Source organism: Bidens hawaiensis, unplaced genomic scaffold, assembly GCF_021521415.1.
Source record: "Bidens hawaiensis isolate Kalapana, Puna unplaced genomic scaffold, B.hawaiensis_p1.1 tig00025972_1, whole genome shotgun sequence".
Lineage (NCBI taxonomy): Eukaryota > Viridiplantae > Streptophyta > Magnoliopsida > Asterales > Asteraceae > Bidens > Bidens hawaiensis.
Genome location: NW_027494169.1, coordinates 20,397 through 40,542, shown reverse-complemented (window position 1 = coordinate 40,542; position 20,146 = coordinate 20,397). Strand labels below are relative to the sequence as shown.

Genomic DNA, 20,146 nt, shown 5'->3' with positions numbered 1-20,146 from the left:
GTAAATACTTTTCAAATAACCTATTTTAATAAATTATTTTTTTCACCCAGTCTATTTTGATTAAAAACTCCTATATGTATAATATACGTCATTATAATATTTTATAGTTTTTTATCAGTATTTTGAATTTTTAATAAATATCCTATCATAAATAGAATCAAAATTTACATCCTTAGTTACATGCAACAAGTTTTGACACTAGCTCTTTCAAAACAAATTTACAACATTTATGTTTAAAAAAAAACAAGAAACAAATACAACATTACCCTCCAAATATTACTCCGAATAATCATAATCATTAATCATTCAAATTGTTGACCATCACCTTCTCACCAACGAAACAAATGCATACATTCATCATCATCAACATCAATCTCTGTAAATCTGATTGAGTCTGATCATATATTCACAAATGGATCCAAACCCTAAAAACTACCCTATTCTCTCCTACGTCATGACCAGACTCCCAACCATCAAACGCCCACAACCACCCGAATTCGATGTCGAACAACCACCATCCAAGCCGATATCCAAACCCGAGCCTTATTTCGAGCTAACCGAACGAATGCCTCATTTAACAGATCCTCACATTCTGGCATCCATGCATGCAGCCGTGTCTGACGTGTCTCAAACACGTACATTACTCAAAACATTAGGCGACCGTCCGGATCACGAAGCCGTGGACATCGCCAAAGCTCGGCTAGCGGAGCTGGAAGGCTTGTTGTCGGACCAGTTGGATGAGATTTCGTTGTCGGATAAGGTGGATCCGGAGGAAGAGAAGAAGAAGAAGAAGAAGAAGAAGAAGAAGAAGAAGAAGAAGAAGAAGAAGAAGAAGAAGAAGAAGAAGAAGAAGTATGAGCGGGAGAAACAAATGCATAAGGCGTTGATATCTTTGGATCAAATGCATGAGTCGTATGATAAGTTGTTGTGTGATGCGTAGAGGAGGCTTGAGAAGATTTACGAGTCGGCTAAGTCGGGTCGGGTTGGGGACGAGTGGGGGTCTGGGAAAGGGGTGGAGGTTGTGGATGAGGTGAAGGAGGAAGTGGTTGCGATTCTGACCGATGCGATGGCGAATGGGGCCGAGAAGATTGATTTATCGGAGAGAAGGTTGCCGTTTTTGCCTGAGGCGTTTGGGAAGATTCGGACGTTGGTTTATCTTAATCTTTCATCTAATCAGCTTGAGGTTAGTTTATAATTTGTGGGTTTGATTTGTAAATGATTTGTTTTAGTTTTACCATTTGCTTTGGGCTCACATGACGTTATGAAAACCTAAACAATTATAGGAAAACTGTTAGAATTAACATGTGGTGTTCGGGATTCCTTATTTTACCTTCTTATAACTTAAAATTTTATACGTTATAAGTTATAAGGTGTTTCAGAAAGTTCGGTTTTGTGAGTGTATAAGTCATAAGTTACAACTTTGTAACTTATGACTTATGACTTATTTGCATGAATAACTTCATATTCTTCATTTAGTTGTGCCATCATATATATATATATATATATATATATATATATATATATATATATATATATAGGGGAGGGATATTTTGAGAACTTGATGAGTTTTAAGAACTTTGAGAACTCAATTTTGGATCACACATTTAATTAAATGGTATGAAATATGTGGCTGAGATTAAATTTAATTAAAAAAAATGAATCAGGAGAGAGATCAAGTATTTTTGATGATTACACAAGTTTAAATGTTAGTTACACATGTGTAATAAGTCGATTCGGTGTGTAAAAAAATACTGTAATTTTTTGTACATTACTTACACTTACGTATTACACATGTGTAAAAAAAATTCAAAAAAAGAAATTGTTACGTTGAGTTCTTTCGAGTTCTTAAAGCTCAAAACGGTTCTCAAAAGAAATCATATATATATATATATATATATATATATATATATATATATATATATATATATATATATGATCATAGAGATATAGTCCTTTGCATTACTATAAATATGGTGGAATTGCACTTTTAAAATAGGATTGAAGATAGTTATTATGATACCATTCCATGAAAAACATATTTCTGAACTCATAGTAACTTGTAAACAAGGTTTATAAACTTGCAAGGTGTTCCCATATGACTATCATCTTCCATTTCATCATTTTATTCCAAGTCATGTGACAAACATCTCCATCAAATATCACTTTAAAACCTTGTTTTGTAAAGTGTTTCAAACTCAATATGTTTTTGTCCAAACTAGGAACATAGTGTATACTCTTAAGAACAACTTTGGTTCAAAAGACCAAAGCTAGTTCTAAATGGCAAAGTTACTACATATATGTTTTTAGTACTTAAGATCAAAGTTAATATTGATGATCATATTCAAACAACTTTGTGATTATAAAGCAACTTCTTCTAATGCTTTGGGACCCCGTTGTTTAGTGGGCTTCGCGCACTTTAACTATGAAGGCTCACTAGCATCAAAAAATATAATAACTGTGATCAAGCGTGCTTACCGCACCTCCTAACTTGTCAATGTCCTTGTAACACTAAAATCACCAACAATATATTACCTTTGAAGTGTGTGATAGAACCCACTTGTTTACATATTACTACCAATAGGACCTTGTTAACGCTTTATAATTATATTATGGGAGATATAATTCCTGAAGTTAGGTGTTGAATTTTTATTTTTTTTGGGTAACAACCTAATGAACATCATGTCTGTACTTTTAGAACTATCAATTGTTGTTATATATATAGCTAAGTTGGTATATTTGCTGTTGAGACAGGTGATCCCTGATTCTGTTGCTGGACTTGAGAATCTAGAGGAACTTATTGTTTCTTCTAATATTTTGGAGTCACTACCAGATTCTATTGGCTGTTTGTACAAGCTCAAGATTCTAGATGTTTCTAGCAACAAGCTTGAAGCCTTGCCTGACAGCATTGCTCATTGCAGGTATATATGTCTCATTATTTTTCCTAACACTAACATCTAGTGTTGCAAAAGGGACAGGTCGCACGGGTTTGGTAATAGGTAAAAATGGACGTGTTTGGCGTGTTCCCAAACATTTAATTTAAAACGAACGTCTTTTCTTGTTCATATATCTTTGTTAAGAAAATGAATGTGTTCTTATTTGTTTGTTTATTTGTTTATATTCTAAACGAACGTAAATGACATACATAAATGGTCGTAGGTGAACGTAAAAAACGAGCATTATTTCTATAAATTGATTTGGGTGATGGGTTGATACATTGCTAATGAATAATTAATAATAAATAAATATCTAATGAACATAAACGAACAAACATAAACAAACAAAAATAAACAAATGTTCACGAATGTATATGAACAAACGTGACATTTTTTTACAAGCCTAGACATATGTCAGCGCCAGTGCCACGTATGGTCGAGTCATTAACTCGCTCTTTTACTTACTTTTCCGTCATAAAGTACGATAAGAATCTTGTTATTCTAGGTCATTGGTAGAACTTGATGCCAGTTTCAACAAGCTAACATATCTCCCCACGAAATTCGGTCACCAGCTAGTGAGGTTAAAGAAGCTTTCGATCCCATTAAACAAGGTGCGCAACTTGCCAACATCCATCAGCGAAATGGTATCCCTTCAATACCTAGATGCACACTTCAACGAACTGCGTGGACTACCAAACTCCACTTGAAGAGGTAGGTCCCAGCAGTGCCCAGTTGGTCCCGCAGGACTCACCTTGAACAGGGACGTCTGCGCAAAGGCCATCTGCTCCCGCAGGACCCACCATGCTCAGAGAACCTTACGCGCAGTACGCAAGCTGTACACGCAGGGAAAGCCTCCCAATGGTGAAGTACCCCGCCTGTTCCCGCAGTTGCGGATACAAGCCATCAGGGAAGGCTACCCGCAGACAGCAGGGCTACACGCACAAGACACTAGCTACTTCAGTAGTCACATGAAGGAATGAGCAAGGCGGGAACAATCCCGCCTAAATGAGCCAGTCTGTATGATTCTGAAAGATCTTTTGTACTATACCTACCAAGGTATGGATAGGACAGACGATCTGACCAGAACAGCCCATGAGCCAATCACAGGGTGACAGCTCACCGACAACAGTGCGAGGAGGAGCACCCTCTAGTACTGTTTGTCACTATTAGCCGCTGCTTACTCACCAACCCTTACTGTGGGGCATGCGCAGCCTACAGTTGGTGGAATAGTGTTACTGTTGGCCGTAACCTATTCACCAACCAGCATGGCCTGCGTACAATCCATAGTAGGTGGGACGTGCATAATCTACAGTTGGTGGAATAGTGCAGCCGACTTTGTTACTGTTGGCCGTAACCTACCCACCAACCAGTATGGCATGTGCATAGTCCACTGTTGGTAGAACAGGAATACTATTCAGCCGGCTGTACCTTTTAGGAAACCTACCTTCGGCTATAAATACTCCAACATCTTGGAATGGTAAGATCATCTGCTATCCTGTTATCTAGCAATCTCTTAATATACACTTATATTCAGAGCAATCTAGTCTGATTCTCACGCCGGAGGGTGGTCACAAGGAGGAACCCCCCCCCTTCTCAGTGACGAGCTTACGGTGTTTGTTTTGCAGGTCCCCTGAAGAACAACCGTCTCTGTTGGACCTCATTCTCGTGGGAAACATTACTTAACCCCCAGATTATCTATAATCTGTGCCGGGTCACTTAGTGTTTCTTCATTGGCGCCATCCGTGCATAAAAGCTAGAACTAATTTAGTTTTTTCAAATTTTCTGAAGAAATGGTTAACGTTACTCCGGTCCAAAGGCCAGTAACCGACCAAGAAACCCCGGTAACAACCCCAGCAACTGGGGGGAACACCGGCGGTTATACAATCCTTACGAACACTACCCCGACTACCCAAGCCGGGGCAAGTGCAGTAAATATTCCACTGGGGTTCACCGATACCCAGCTGGAAAAACGAACGAGGGTCCCTCGCCAAACACTAGATCAAGTGAAGGCGTGGGCCGAAGCACGTCAGAAAGAGTTCCAAGCTGAATTGGACGAACGCTTGCGTTCAGTTCAACAGGCTGACGAATTCGGCAGTACTCGCCAACACCTCATTATGAACAGCGAGGGCGAGTACTCAGATGACGAGAGGGAGGAGTCCGATACCGACGCAAACCCTCGCCATAAGGCGAAAGGGAAGCGTAAGGAAACGGACTCCCAGCCAAAAAGGAATTTTGGGGAAGCCTTTAAACCAACAAATGCGGAGAGAAACCCGCGTGACTTCTCCAAAACCTTCAGACCAACTGCTACGAATGCAGGAAAGTCAAAATTTGCAAGGGATATTGCGGAAGCAATCGCCCCGAGAAGTGCCAAACAAATGTCCAACATTGGCACTTATGATGGTCTATCCGACCCAGACGACCATTTGAACAGGTTCATTGCGGGGGCTACCGTCAGTAACTGGACGGAACCCACGTGGTGTTACATGTTCCAGATGACTCTGGTCGGAGCAGCCAGGGCATGGTTCGATCGTTTACCGGTCCACCACATATATGACTGGGCGGACTTTCAGAACAAGTTCAGCCAACACTTCAGCCAGCAGAGGAAGTATACTGAAGAGCAGTGGACGATCCTCAACTGCGTTAGAGAGGAGGATGAATCTTTACTAGACTTCATCACCCGCTTCAACTCCAAGAAGCTGAGTCTGGGCAACATAAGTGAAGATCTTGTTCGCGCCGCTTTCATCCAGGGCGCCGAGTACCCAGAGCTTATCCGCACATTGACGGGTAAGGACGGCATGCCATCCACATGGGATGCCATCATGACGGCAGCCAAGCGCTTTGCCGAAACGGAGAAGCAGCTGGGAAGAGATCTTCCCCAGAGTACACACCTCTACACGCAGAGGACAAGGGAGAACAACGTTAGGATCGCCCGGCAGAACAAAAAGAGGCGGCTAGGTATTTGGCAGTCAAGGGTAAACTTTGACACCTCATCCAGCTCTCGCCCTCTTGTTGGCAGAAGAGACAACACACACCCCTCAAACCGAAAACACCGGTGGACGCCACTCACCAAGAGCGTCACGGAGATATTTGCCACGGAAAAATTGCCATGGCCAAAAGCCCCATTGATCCGGCAGAAACCTAATGCGGATCAAAGCAAATCCTGTGATTTCCACGGGACAAAGGGTCATGGTACTGAAGAGTGCACATCCCTGAAGGATATTGTTGAGACATTTGTCAAGGATGGAAGACTTGCACATCTCGTGGCATCAATCAAGAAGGGAGGAAGGAATGACAACCGGTACAGAGGTAACGGACGAAAGCCCGTCGACATCAGCATCAACATGGTTCATGGCAAGGTCAGAGGAAGAAAAAGACGAGTGACAGAACCATGCGCGTGGAAGGAAGCTGAGGTGCGCTTCCCGCGAGTGCCAGGAGGCCCCAGCAAAGAAGGCCCCATCGTCATCAAAAGCCAGCTGGGGCATTACATCACTTCCCGCACTCTTGCTGACAACGGCGCTTCGTCGACAGTGATGTACAGGCAGTTCTTTGACAAGCTGGATGATGAAGACAAAGAACGCTTGGAAACGGTCTACGCTTCAATGGAAGGGTTTGACGGCAGTACAGAAACCCCCTGGGTATCCTATCTTTCCCCGTTACTCTTACCGATGGGAATCATTCATGCACAGAAGACGTGGATTTTGTCGTGATGAGAAAGCCACACCACACGTACGACATCCTATTCGGAAGAGACGGGATGGCAAGATTCAACGCCGTGGTATCTTCAGTCCACGGCATGATGGGATGGCCAACGGCTGAGGGTGTAGCAATGATCACTGGCATTCCCCAGGTATGCATCGCATCTGTCTCATCTAAACCCAAACCGAAAATGGCTAAACCAACCATCACCGAACCGGAAAAATGGGCCTTCAATGGCAAATACCCCGACCAGGCCGTTACCATTGGACCAACAATCGTTGATCCCACCCGCACCTTACTCAAACGCTTACTGCAGAAAAACGCTGACATCTTTGCGTGGACACCAGCTGACATGACTGGGGTACCCCAGAAGTAAGGCGGAGCATAAGCTCAAGTGCGATCCGGCTGTTACGCCAGTCGTACAAAAGCGCAGAGTAATGGGGCCTGAACAAACTAACGCGTGTAGAACCCAAGTCAAGGAACTCCTTGACGCAGGCATCGTACGCGTCAGTAGATATCAAACATGGGTTGCAAATCCCGTAATGGTACCGAAGAATGACAAACAATGGCGCATGTGCATAGATTTCAAAGATTTGAACAAAGCATGCCCCAAAGATTGTTATCCGTTACCAGAAATTGATCTTAAGGTGGATTCGTTGGCACCATTTCGCCTTAAATGCTTCTTGGATGCGTATAAGGGGTACCACCAAATCCACATGGCGGTAGATGACCAGGACAAAACCGCGTTTCGGACGCCCGATGGTACATTTTGTTATAAAATGATGCCACTCGGACTTAAGAATGCAGGGTCCACGTACCAACGACTGATGGACAAAGAGTTTCATGCCCAAATCGGGAGAAACTTGGAAGTCTATATGGATGATTTGGTCATCAAAAGCCCCGAGCCAGATGCGATGTTGAAAGACATTGAAGAAACTTTCAACACGCTCCGAAAGATAAACATGAAGCTCAACCCGAGCAAGTGTTCATTTGGGATGGAAGAAGGGAAGTTCTTGGGAGTCATTGTTACTAAAGATGGCTTCAGAGCGAACCCTGAAAAGGTCGAAGCCATTGTTAAAATGGAATCACCTACCACCATCAAACAGGCTCAGACACTGAATGGACGACTAGTCGCACTTAATCGCTTCTTGGCAAACCATGCGGATAAGTCGTTTCCTTTCGTGTCAACATTGAGAAACTGCTTGAAGAAAACGCACTTCCGCTGGACACCAGAAGCGGAAGCAGCTTTTCAGGAGATTCGGTCACGCCTGATCGAACTCCCAACACTTACAGCACCACAAGCGGGAGAGGAGTTAATCCTATACCTTTCCGCAACAGATAGAGCAACCGGGGCAGTCCTGCTAGTAGAACGAAAAGGCATCCAGATGCCAATCTATTATGTTAGCCGTGTACTAACAGACGTAGAAACCCGGTACTCTACCCTCGGAAAATTAGTCTTAGCACTTATACACGCTTCACGCAGGTTAAGACAATATTTCCAGGGCCACCCAATCACCATTCTCACCAACTTCAAACTCTCAAATGTTCTAGGCAAACCAGAATTATCGGGACGTCTAGCCAAATGGGCAATTGAATTGGGAGAATATGCAATTAAGTACAAGCCAAGACCAGCCATAAAAGGCCAGGTCCTGGCCGATTTTATTGCAGAAGTCCCCGCTTCGCGGGAGAAAGAGTGCCAGGAGGAGGCTCAACCCTCCCCAGCACAGGACATCAATGACGTCTGGCGACTCTACACTGATGGAGCAGCCAGTAGCGAGGGTTCAGGCGCAGGGTTAAAATTATCCAACCCAGCAGGCCAAGAATATACTTACGCTATTCGGTTGGATTTTCCAAGTACGAATAACGAAGCCGAATATGAAGCATTCTTGGCCGGATTGAGAATTGCGCGTAAGATGGGAGTGAAAAATTTGGAAGCCCACGTGGATTCCATGCTGGTGGCCAACCAAATAAATGGGACGTACACGGCTGTGAACGACACAATGGCCCTGTACCTCGCCCAGGCAAAAACCCTTATGCGTGATTTTAATGATTGTAAAGTCATACACGTCAAGCGCAGCGAAAACAAATCTGCGGATGCGTTAAGCAAGCTTGCATCACTAGCCTTCACCCACTTGGGAAAGGACATCCGCATTGAACTCCTCGAAGCACCATCAGTCCCGCACAAGGAAATTTGTGTCATCCAAACCGGTACAGAAACGTGGATGACACCAATAATAAATTACCTTGCAGCAGGAACACTACCAGAGTCAAAAACACAGGCAAGAAAACTACGCTGTAAAGCACTGAATTATCAACTCATCGATGACACCCTTTACAGACGTAACTTTCTTGGCCCACTCTTAAGATGCGTGGACAACCAAGATGCTGACTACCTCCTAAGGGAAGTACACGAATGCATCTGTGGAGTTCACGCAGGTCCCCGCGCTGTTGTGGCTAAGCTGAACAACGCGGGATACTTTTGGCCGGGGATGCATATGGATGCACTGGCATACATCAGAAAATGCAGGTCTTGCCAGCTTTACGCACCCAACACGCATCGCCCGAAAAATGAACTTGTTCCAGTCACTTCTTCGTGGCCATTTCAGAAGTGGGCCATCGATGTGACAGGCCCATTTCCCACAGCAGCAGGAAATGTTCAGTTCCTAGTGGTAGCCATCGACTACTTCACCAAGTGGATAGAAGCAAAACCTTTAGCCCAAACAACCGCAAAACATATCAAAAAATTTATTTGGGAATTTATTATTTGTCGTTTTGGACTTCCACAGAATTTGGTGAGCGATAATGGCACCAACTTTGCTGACAAGAAGCTACAGCAGTGGCTGAAAGAACTTCAAATCACCCACACCTTTACCTCAGTGGCACACCCGCAAGGTAATGGTGAGGTGGAAAGAGCAAATAAAAGCATCGTCGAAGGCATAAAGAAAAGACTCTTGAAACACAAATCCGGCTGGGTGGACGAGCTTCCGCACGTCCTTTGGGCAAACAGAACGCTGAAGAAGGCCAGTACGGGAGAAACCCCGTTCAGTCTCACTTATGGCACTGAAGCCATGGTCCCGGTCGAAATTGGTTTACCCTCACCAAGGGTCTTGATCCAGCCAGAAGACAATGATGCGGAAAGACGGTTAGACCTTATGCTAACCGAGGAACGCAGAGACTTAGCCGCAGTGCGTGAAGAGAATTACAAACGACAAATGCAAAAGTATTACAACACGCGGGTAAAACTCTGCAACTTCAATGAAGGAGACTACATACTGCGTAACAACGAGGCTTCGAACCAAGAACGCCCAGGAAAGCTGGCCCTGGTCTGGGAAGGGCCATACATTATCAAACAAGTTCTGGGAAAGGGCGCATACCGGCTCGAAAGGCTCGATGGCACTCCCATCCAAAGAACATGGAATGGAGCTCAATTACGCAAATGTTATATGTAGATCAATTCCAAACTTGTAAAGAAAAGGCCTAAGAGCCACTTCTAATGGAAATGATTCTCCTTTCACAATGTGTTGATAGCCTTACCTTTAACTTATGAACTTCCCATGTGCCGGTATTCACCGCATCAATGTGTGAAGAAGTAAGTAGTTGCGTGTGGAAGGCGGCAAAACCCGCATAAACACAGCGCTAAAAATGTTAAAAAGTTCTAAGGAAAACCTACACGCAGGTCAGATGTAAGTAAAGTTTAGCCATCCTTGTAAGTGCAAGTGACGGTCTTACCCGCACAATCGCGAACAAGGAAGCAAAACTTCAACCTATCATCTACCACGTTCAAAGGTTAACTTATTCTGAACACTTAGAAAATTTCAAAGGAAAAGATGAGGAAAACTTCCACGCAGGTTAAATGTAAGTTTAGCCATCCTACTAAGTGCAAGTGACGGTCCTACCCGCACAATCATGAAAGAGGAAGCAAAATAAACTTATAATTTACCACGTCAAAAAGTTAACTTATCTAAGTGCTAAAGAAATTGCTAAGTGTAAACATGCGTAAAATAAACAAAGAAAAGGGCAAACACATTCTTTATTTCATCAAAACTCGAATATTACAAACATTGCTGGGTGTATACCCGCATACAAAAGAAATACAAAAGCAAATATCTACGCTAGTGGTGGAAAGGGATCTTCTGGATCATGCTTCAGGACCACTTCCATTTGGACCCGCACCATCAGCAGAGTGTGGCGGTTCAAGGAAAGCTCTAAGGACAGCAAGCCCATCATCAGCAGTAGCAATTTCATTCACCTTCTCCACCACCGGATGCGGGAAGGCAGCGTACTGGTTCACTGCTTGGTCATAAATAGTTTCAGTATCCGCATTATACAAAGGGAAGTTGGAAGGAGGGACGCCTTTCTCAGCAAACCCTAGACCAAGCAGGAAGCCGGTCCGTTCCCCATCCTCATGAGAAGCGTTGAGAGCTGCGCTCATAGCATCGTCGTAAGATGTCTCTGAAAAGACCCGATGCACAACCTACAAAGAAAATGTACAAGTGTAAGAAACTTGTCACAAAGGAAAGCGTGAAGACGAAGCTAAAATACCTGAGGCAACGCTTCTCGAAGAAGCCATTCCTTGGCAACCAGAGCTTCTTGAAGGGCGGCTTGAGCTTGGGTACAGGCGCGTTCGGCTTCGCTCTTATTAAGATTGGCAAGAAGCACATCCTTTGCAGCGGCCTCTTCAACGCCCTTAAGCTTCCGCTCGGTGTGCGCAAGCACGCCCCTCTGGTCCAGGATCTCTTGAAGCTTCTTCGCATCCTCCATAGCCAAGGCATCATGAGCCTGTTGAAGAGCCTCTAATTTGGCTTTAAGTTCTTCATTCTCCAGGCGGAGAGGCTCAGCAACAGCTTCAGCCTTGGTGGCCCTCTCGGTCGCGTTCCTCGCAGTCTCCTTAGCTAGCCGAAGCTGTTCGTTAACAGCTTGGGCAGCCTTGGAGCGGGCCTCGAGTCGCGCTTGAACCTCAACCTCGAGGGCCTTGAAGGCCTTATCCTTCTCCGCAGCCACTGCGGATAGTTTTTGGTTCTCCTCCCGGAGAGCACGCGCCTGAGATACTTCTTTAACGGGAGCTGCTTTCAACTTGTCGTTTTCACGACAAAGCAGCTCGACGCGTGGCTGCATCCGGGCAAGGAGAACCCGAAGCTCGTTGGTTAGCCTACCCTCCTGGTAGCTAACCATGGCTTCCCCCAACGCACCATGGGGAGCAGCGTGGCGAGCCCAGTCCACGCACTCCACAGGTGTACGAAGGGTTGTTCCTCGGCGAATGTTCCATCTTGGAACATACACTTCATTGGAATCCGACACTGCAAAAGAAACAAAGCAGTTAGGAAAAGATGATATATAAAAAAAAAATGTAGAGGCCAAAAGAACCCTACGCACCTGTAGGGTCGATCAAAGGCCGATAGCCACCGAACCCATCACCTGAACCTAAGGGAAATCCATCCAAAAGGTCAGGCAGATGGGAAGGTAACAAAGATTGGCGAGAGGCCTCGCGCGTACCTGAAGGTTCGGCCGTCGAGGCCGATGGCGGAGGCGGCACGGTTTCCGCCGCAGTAGATGGCGGAGGCATGGTATCCGCCGCGGTCGCCGCCGTAGAGTCAGCAGCAACAGTAACCGCCGGCTCCGTGAAGGATGCTGTAAATATCGCACTCACGGCCGGCGGTGACGTCATCTCGGCTGGAACAGTCGGCTCAAAGGAGTGAGCAACTGGACCTGCGGATGCAGGCGCAGGCGCCTGGGTCGACGCCTCAGGTAGGCTGACCGAGCCTACCGTCATTGGCGGAGAGGTACTCCCCTGCGCTCCACCCTGGAATGCGTCAACATCCACGCCTGCACAAGAAGATAAGTTTCAATAAATTTATAGTGATAAATCTACAAAGATAAGGACGTTTGTACTTACGGGTTTTCTTGAGCCTGAACGTACGGACGGGCGGGGACGAGCCCGATGGAGCCGGTCTCTTGATGCCGGTCACCGTCGTCGTCGTTGGTTCTCCGGAGGCAACAGTCGTAGCCTCCGGAGCAGTGGTCTTCTCACCACCGGGGTTCCCCGCCACCTCTTCACTATCTGACTCAGTGTCAGATAGGAGCACTGGATCGGCTGTGGAGGCCACCTTCTCCTTCCCCTTTCCGCCGGCAGCTTTTCTCTTCCGCACCAGCGAAGGACCATCTGCGGATTCCTCAGAAGAAGGGATGTCATGAATTCCGGCAGCGGGTACAGCATTGAGGGATTGAGGATAGAATATCGCCTTACCTGGCCGCCGGTGGCTCAGGATCTCGTGGCCCAGCGGATAGACCTCCACAAACCGATCCGCCGTTTGTTCCAGGATGGGCAACTCGCCCTCGTCTAGAGCACGAGTACCCATCCGCGCGGGACCGTCAGCTTCCCGCGGGTACAGGAGCGACTCCAAATCGTTCCCCTCTGAAAGAAAAGAAACAGTTAGAAGACAAACTCATATCAGCAAAAAAGACAAGACATACCATAAGGAATAGAGTTCAAACCGTATTCGAGAAGGATGGGAACCTGAGACGCCTCCTTCCACACCCGGCTCATCCCCAACATCACCATCCCGGACTCCGCAAACCGGTAAACCGGAGATTGGACCAGGGATATCTTCGAGAACCATTCCGCCTCCTGGTAGTTGGTGGCGTGAAGGCTCGGAATTGCTTGGCCATTTTTAAACTTCATGGCAAGGGGGGCGGCGCGGGCGGATATGTAGAAGAACTCCCGCTTCCACGATCGGAGACTGCGCTCGGTCGCGCAAATCTTTAAACCCTTAATACGGGTTGTCAGGGTGTACCACCCCTGGATGCACCTCCAAGTATAGAAGGTCATCAGGCGGTCCACATGGGGCTCGATGCCCAAAATCCGGCACACCCACTCGAAGTGGCGAATCTTGGCGACCGCCATAGGGTGCAGCTCGGTCAAATGAACACCGTGCCTCTCAAGGACACGGTAAACAAACTTTGTCAATGGGAACCTAAGATTCCCATAGACAAAGAATGCTGCATAAACCCCGATCTTGCCTCTGGGGGCATCGTACACGGTCTGATGGGGTTCAGGAAACTCAGGCTCGAGAGGATCGAGCATGAACTTCCTAACAACATACCGGTACTGATCGCCGGGCAGAGCACACTGGCACTCGCCAGCAGTACTCCTATCATCGGTCGTAGACTCGAAATCATGTGAAGACATCTTGCAGAAGGAAGAAGAAAACGATTTCAAGGGAATGCTCGACTGAATAGAGTATTCACCGGAAATCGCTGTAAAGATGAAGAGAAAATGTGAAAGTATGAATTGGAAAGGGTCCTCCACCCCCTTTATATACTAATCGCAATTAATGCGGTGAAATTAATGCGGAGGAGAGAGAAATCGAAGGTGCAATGAAACTATGACGCGTGGCAAAAAGCAAGCTGGCAACAGCTGTCAAAAGGACGCGTGCCAGTAATTTTACGGCCACGCGCCCGAAAAATCGCGCCCACGCGCCTGAAAAAGCGTCTGGAATGACCATGTACTGTCACGTCACCATAACTTCCTGCACGTCCTGACACAGTCAGAAGAAACCGTCGCACGACGTTTCAGAGGTTTGGACTGTTCTTATCTTTCCACCAACCCTTCGAATTTCAAAAAATTCAAAAAGATTCAAAAAAGTAAGCGGGAAAATACCCCTTACCTTGGCAAACAAGTAACCATGAGCCGGGTGCGGGTACAGCGTTAAGGCAAAACCCTTCGCATACCTAGCACCCGCAGGGAATTGAAGCCAAGAATAACTTGGCAAACAAGTAACCATAAGCCGGGTGCGGGTACAGTGTTAAGGCAAAACCCTTCACATACCTAGCACCCGCAGGGAATTGAAGCCAAGAATACCTGGGCAACCAAGTAACTATAAGACAGGTGCGGGTACAGTGTTAAGGCAAAAGCCTTCACATACCTAGCACCCGCAGGGAATGGACCCCAGTACCTTGGAAGTAAAGTAACCGTAAGACGAGCGCGGGTAGTGTTAAGGCAAAACCCTTCACATACCTAGCGCCCCGCAGAGAATTGAAACCAAGAAGGATCTTCTGAGCAATGCTTGCGGATAGAGGAATAACATCCCCGCATAACGGGAACGTCGAGAATTATATTGTTTGAAACTCCGTGATGGAATTGGTGGTCTTAACATAATTGATCACTATGTTGAAAACCACCAGAACCCCATGGAGAATATATACAAGTGACTCAACGCTCCTGACTTGCGAGAAGGTTACATACCTACCCGCATCATACCCAAAGATCAAGCAAAAAAATCGGGAATTTTTGCAAGTGACATTAGGAAACCCGCGGGAAGAATCCCCACGGAGAACCTTAAAACTAAAAACCCCTTTTCAAAACCCCTTGCTTAAAGTCCAAATATTCACCTCACTTTATTAAACATTCATGAGAGGAACATTGGACTGGGGGGACTTGAAGAGGTAGGTCCCAGCAGAGCCCAGTTGGTCCCGCAGGACTCACCTTGAACAGGGACGTCTGCGCAAAGGCCATCTGCTCCCGCATGACCCACCATGCTCAGAGAACCTTACGCACAGTACGCAAGCTGTACACGCAGGGAAAGCCTCCCAATGGTGAAGTACCCCGCCTGTTCCCGCAGTTGCGGATACAAGCCATCAGGGAAGGCTACCCGCAGACAGCAGGGCTACACGCACAAGACACTAGCTACTTCAGTAGTCACATGAAGGAATGAGCAAGGCGGGAACAATCCCGCCTAAATGAGCCAGTCTGTATGATTCTGAAAGATCTTTTGTACTATACCTACCAAGGTATGGATAGGACAGACGATCTGACCAGAACAGCCCATGAGCCAATCACAGGGTGACAGCTCACCGACAACAGTGCGAGGAGGAGCACCCTCTAGTACTGTTTGTCACTATTAGCCGCTGCCTACTCACCAACCCTTACTGTGGGGCATGCGCAGCCTACAGTTGGTGGAATAGTGTTACTGTTGGTCGTAACCTATTCACCAACCAGCATGGCCTGCGTACAATCCACAGTAGGTGGGACGTGCATAATCTACAGTTGGTGGAATAGTACAGCCGACTTTGTTACTGTTGGCCGTAACCTACCCACCAACCAGTATGGCCTGTGCATAGTCCACTGTTGGTAGAACAGGAATACTATTCAGCCGGCTATACCTTCTAGGAAACCTACCTTCGGCTATAAATACTCCAACATCTTGGAATGGTAAGATCATCTGCTATCCTGTTATCTAGCAATCTCTTAATATACACTTATATTCAGAGCAATCTAGTCTGATTCTCACGCCGGAGGGTGGTCACAAGGAGGAACCCCCCCCCCTTCTCAGTGACGAGCTTACGGTGTTTGTTTTGCAGGTCCCCTGAAGAACAACCGTCTCTGTTGGACCTCATTCTCGTGGGAAACATTACTTAACCCCCAGATTATCTATAATCTGTTCCGGGTCACTTAGTGTTTCTTCAGTGCGCAACTTGCCAACATCCATCAGCGAAATGGTATCCCTTCAATACCTAGATGCACACTTCAACGAACTGCGTGGACTACCAAACTCCATTGGAAAACTATCGAATCTTGAGGTACTAAACTTAGCCAGTAACTTCAGTGATCTCCGAGAACTCCCCGACACAATTGGTGATATGACTAGCCTTAGAGAACTTGATGTTAGCAACAACCAAATCCAAGAACTACCATTAACTTTTGGTAGACTTGATAAGTTGACCAAGCTCAATGTTGACCAGAACCCGTTGGTGGTCCCGCCGAAAGATGTGGTGGAAGATGGGATTCAAGCCATAAAGGTGTACATGGTCAGAGGTGGTTTGATATGCTGGTTGATGAACAGGAAAAATGTAGGCGCGAACAAGAAGCGTTGGCTCAAGCTAGTTGGTTGAGCCGTAGCACGACTTGGTTGGCTGGTGCGGTTGTTGGTGCAGCTGGGACTGTTTCGTTATTATTGGCGGGAGAAAATGATGACCCGTATCTTGAGGAGGAACGATGAGGATTGGATACGTTGGGTAACAGATCAAAACAAGTCACTTATGTCGATGGTTGGGATGGATTGGGTTGATCATAAAAAATGAATTTTGTCATTTTAATATTCTTTTTTCATAAATAATGAGTCAAATGGTATTTTAAAAGTTATGTTGTTTTGACAACAATTATTTTTAATAAAATAATTTAAGAGGTTTTAATAAGCCATTTGACTCATATTTTAAGCTTAACTCTTTTTTTATTGACATGTTTTTAAGGTAATATTTTATTTGCAAAAACAAAACCGTGTTGATGAAGGACATTAAGTTGAAGAAATGGTCATCTTGTAGCCCTAGTTTTATCTTGTTTAATTATTGGTGAGTTGAATAATCATGGGATTGGCATGTAATTTGCTAAACTTGATTCCATTACAATAAGTTTTTATAATTGTTGAGTTATCATTATTTTGTAATTTTCTTTCGAGTAATAGAACCATACTTATGTCTTGAATAAACGTGGATCTACTCACTGGTAGCTGATCTACTTTCCTCGGGTGTGATTATACTATTTCACCGATGGTTCTTCTGGGTCTGTGTTCTTCCACCTACAAAATGAACAGCGCCGTTACTTACCCCTCAGAAAGGGACAGAGGGGTCCTCTTTGGGGTAACCCTCCGGCGTGAGAATCAGTATATTTGTGGAGAAGATAATAATGTGTGTCATAGAATCTCAAGAGTATTGCTGAATAGCTTAATACCCCCTGATTGTGAGACTGTCTGTTTTGTATGTAACTGACTGTGAGTGAATGTGATTCAATATGATTGAATGTGTTATCACTGCTTGTAACTGTCAATGATTGAGTATGAATGTCTCATCAAAGTGGAGTTGATGCTGTATTTATAGTGCTAAGGTTACCACCGGTTGGGCTCAACCTCGTTGGCTTCCTCCAATCGCACTGCGCCACGTGTCCTCTGGGACACCTGGCGCTTTCTCGTTGGTTGTAATCACGTGGTAACACATGTGTCATGCTGAGTTGTCGACCTCTCATTTGGCAGCTGTCAACATCAGCATATTCTTTCTCCTTAAAAAGATGCCTTCTGGAAGGTTGTCTGACGTGCACAATCAAGGTTGCCCTAATCCTGATTTGGATAAGGACGAGGTTGATTATGCGCACGTGTGATATGCGCCCATCCTGAGGATGCGCGAGGTCTTCTCTTTATTCTCACGCGCAGATATTTCATGCGCAGATGTGATATGCACGAGCATGTGATATGCGCCGCGCGCTGATGCGCTGCGCGCATATGTGATGCGCGAGCATGTGTGTCCGGGCAGATGTGATATGCACGAGCATGTGATATGCGCCGCGCGCTGATGCGCCGCGCGCATATGTGATGCGCGAGCATATGTGTGCCTGGGCATATGATGCCTGAGCATGTTTTGTATGCGCCATGCGCATAGGTTTTTGGCTTTGTGCCTTCATAATGTCTTTATCTTGTGGGTTGACCCGCCTTGCTCGGTGTTGAGGCGGGTACATACCTCTTCAAGCCCCCCCAGTCTAATGTGTGTCTTATCTCGCGCGAGCGCGGTAAGATGGATATTAGACTTACTGATTTTTGTCTTTTAATGGGGTTTTGTCTTTTTCCTGGTTGCTTCCATCGTTGCGCGAAGTTCTATCCATTTGGTTGAAAACGAAGGGTCCAAACACGTGGTTAGTTGGTGGTGACGTGCACCGTAAACGTGTCAGACGTTTCGTGTGCTCGAGGTGCTACAGTTGCCTTTCATGTCCCCTCACACAGCTGTCCTGAACACGTGTCGCGCTCGCATTGGTTAGCACCTGCGAGTGGGGGCGCGTCTCTGTTCCGTGGCAGGTCGGTTACATTTTTATGTCCCCTCAACAGTGTTAGGGACACGTGTCGCGCCCTCGTTGGCTTGCACCCGCGAGTGGGGGCGCGTGAAATCCGATCAGCTGCCACATTTCTCTCTCCTGGGCCTATAAAAGGAGGCCCTTAGGAAATTTTTATCTTCATCTTAATTGTTGATAATTTTCTAGTTTCTGCCTTTCACATTCTGATTTGAGTGTTTTCATCTTTTCGATTTCTCGATTATCTGCTGCTGCAGTTGTATGTCTGATAGTTCAGACTCGTCTAGCCCCTCAATCACCTCTGTTGCCTCTCGAAGACGCCGTGTGAAATCTGTGGTGATGTCGACATTGAAGCAAAAGGGGAAAGGGAAGAGGGTTGTTGAGACCACATCGGAGGAAGTAGGGAGGACCAAGGCCACCAAAAGGTGGAATGAAATCCTCTGCAAATTGAAGCAGGCCGATCTCGACAACCTCATCGCCTCTCAGGGCTTTCCCACCCTGTTTGGCTGCATGTTGCCCAGGTCCGGGCAAACGGCGGCGGACCCGCCTGCCGGCTATATATCCCTATATAGCCACTTTTTCACCCACTGCAACCTTCGTCTCCCGATGACAAGGTTTGTGGGTGCACTGCTGAAGTTCTATGGGATTCATATATCCCAAGTCCATCCGTTTGGACTCGTGCGCGTGACTCACTTTGAGTTCATGTGCAAATCCCAGCGCGAGGAACCCACTCCTCGGCGCTTTCAATATTTTTACAAGCCCAAGATCCAGGACAATTGGATCTCTTTCATTCCTCGCAGTCAGAAGGTGAAGTGCTCCACTGTTTCATTCAAGAGCCTTCATGACTGGTCTGAGAGGTTCTTTTACATAAGGGCTGGTGTGATCCCCATCCGTATGACCATGCGCTCTATCTCTTCTGCGCCTGCGGATGAGGGTGTCCTCAAGAACCCAACTGGCGCCTGGGTTAAGAAACTGACCGCCGAACCATCCCCCGCGAAGAAAATTTGCGAGGAGGCGCTGGTGGGGGTCGGCATGAGTAAGCTATGGGCCGACAGCGCGCTTGAGCCCGTTATCCAAGTCGACGGGTTGTGTAAGTTTATTTCATTGCTTTATTTCTTTTTCTGCGCGAACATAATTCTTTTGCTGATATCACTTGACTTGTTTTTGCGCAGTCACCAAGGATTATGTCCTTGCCGCTTATGATGAACAGGTGGAGGGTGGCTCCGTCGCGCTTGGCGCTGGGGAAGTTGGTTTCCCAGATCGCTTCGATGACATGTTCATCCCAGTGGATCTGGAATTTGACTTTGACAGTGACGCGCCTGGTAAGCCTTCGCACTTATGCTCATTCCTTTAGAATACCCAAGTTTATTAACAGTTCTGTTGTTTGTTTTTGCAGATGCGCTTGAAAACTACGAGCTGGAGCTCGCGGAAGAGGAGGAGGAGGAAGAGGAGGCGCCCCTACTAAAGCGCAAAGCTAAGGGGAAATCTGGCGCAGGGGCCAGTAAGAAACAGAAGAAAAATGACACCCCTGTTGCTCATCCCCATGCTCAAACGAAGGGACCTAAGGAAACCCAGGTGTTTACCACCAAGGTTTCTTTAGCTTCCCTGCCTGTGAGAGTGGGCAGACCTCCTGTCCACTTGAGGTATGGTGGCGTCACCTCCTCCGTTCGCGCGGCTGAAGAGAGAAGCA

At 46.3% G+C, this 20,146-nt stretch overlaps 1 pseudogene; it reads left to right on the top strand.

Annotated features, from left to right (window-relative positions):
• Positions 1-313: 313 nt before the first annotated feature.
• Positions 314-16,864, top strand: LOC143572565 (plant intracellular Ras-group-related LRR protein 9-like; annotated as a pseudogene).
• Positions 16,865-20,146: the final 3,282 nt, after the last annotated feature.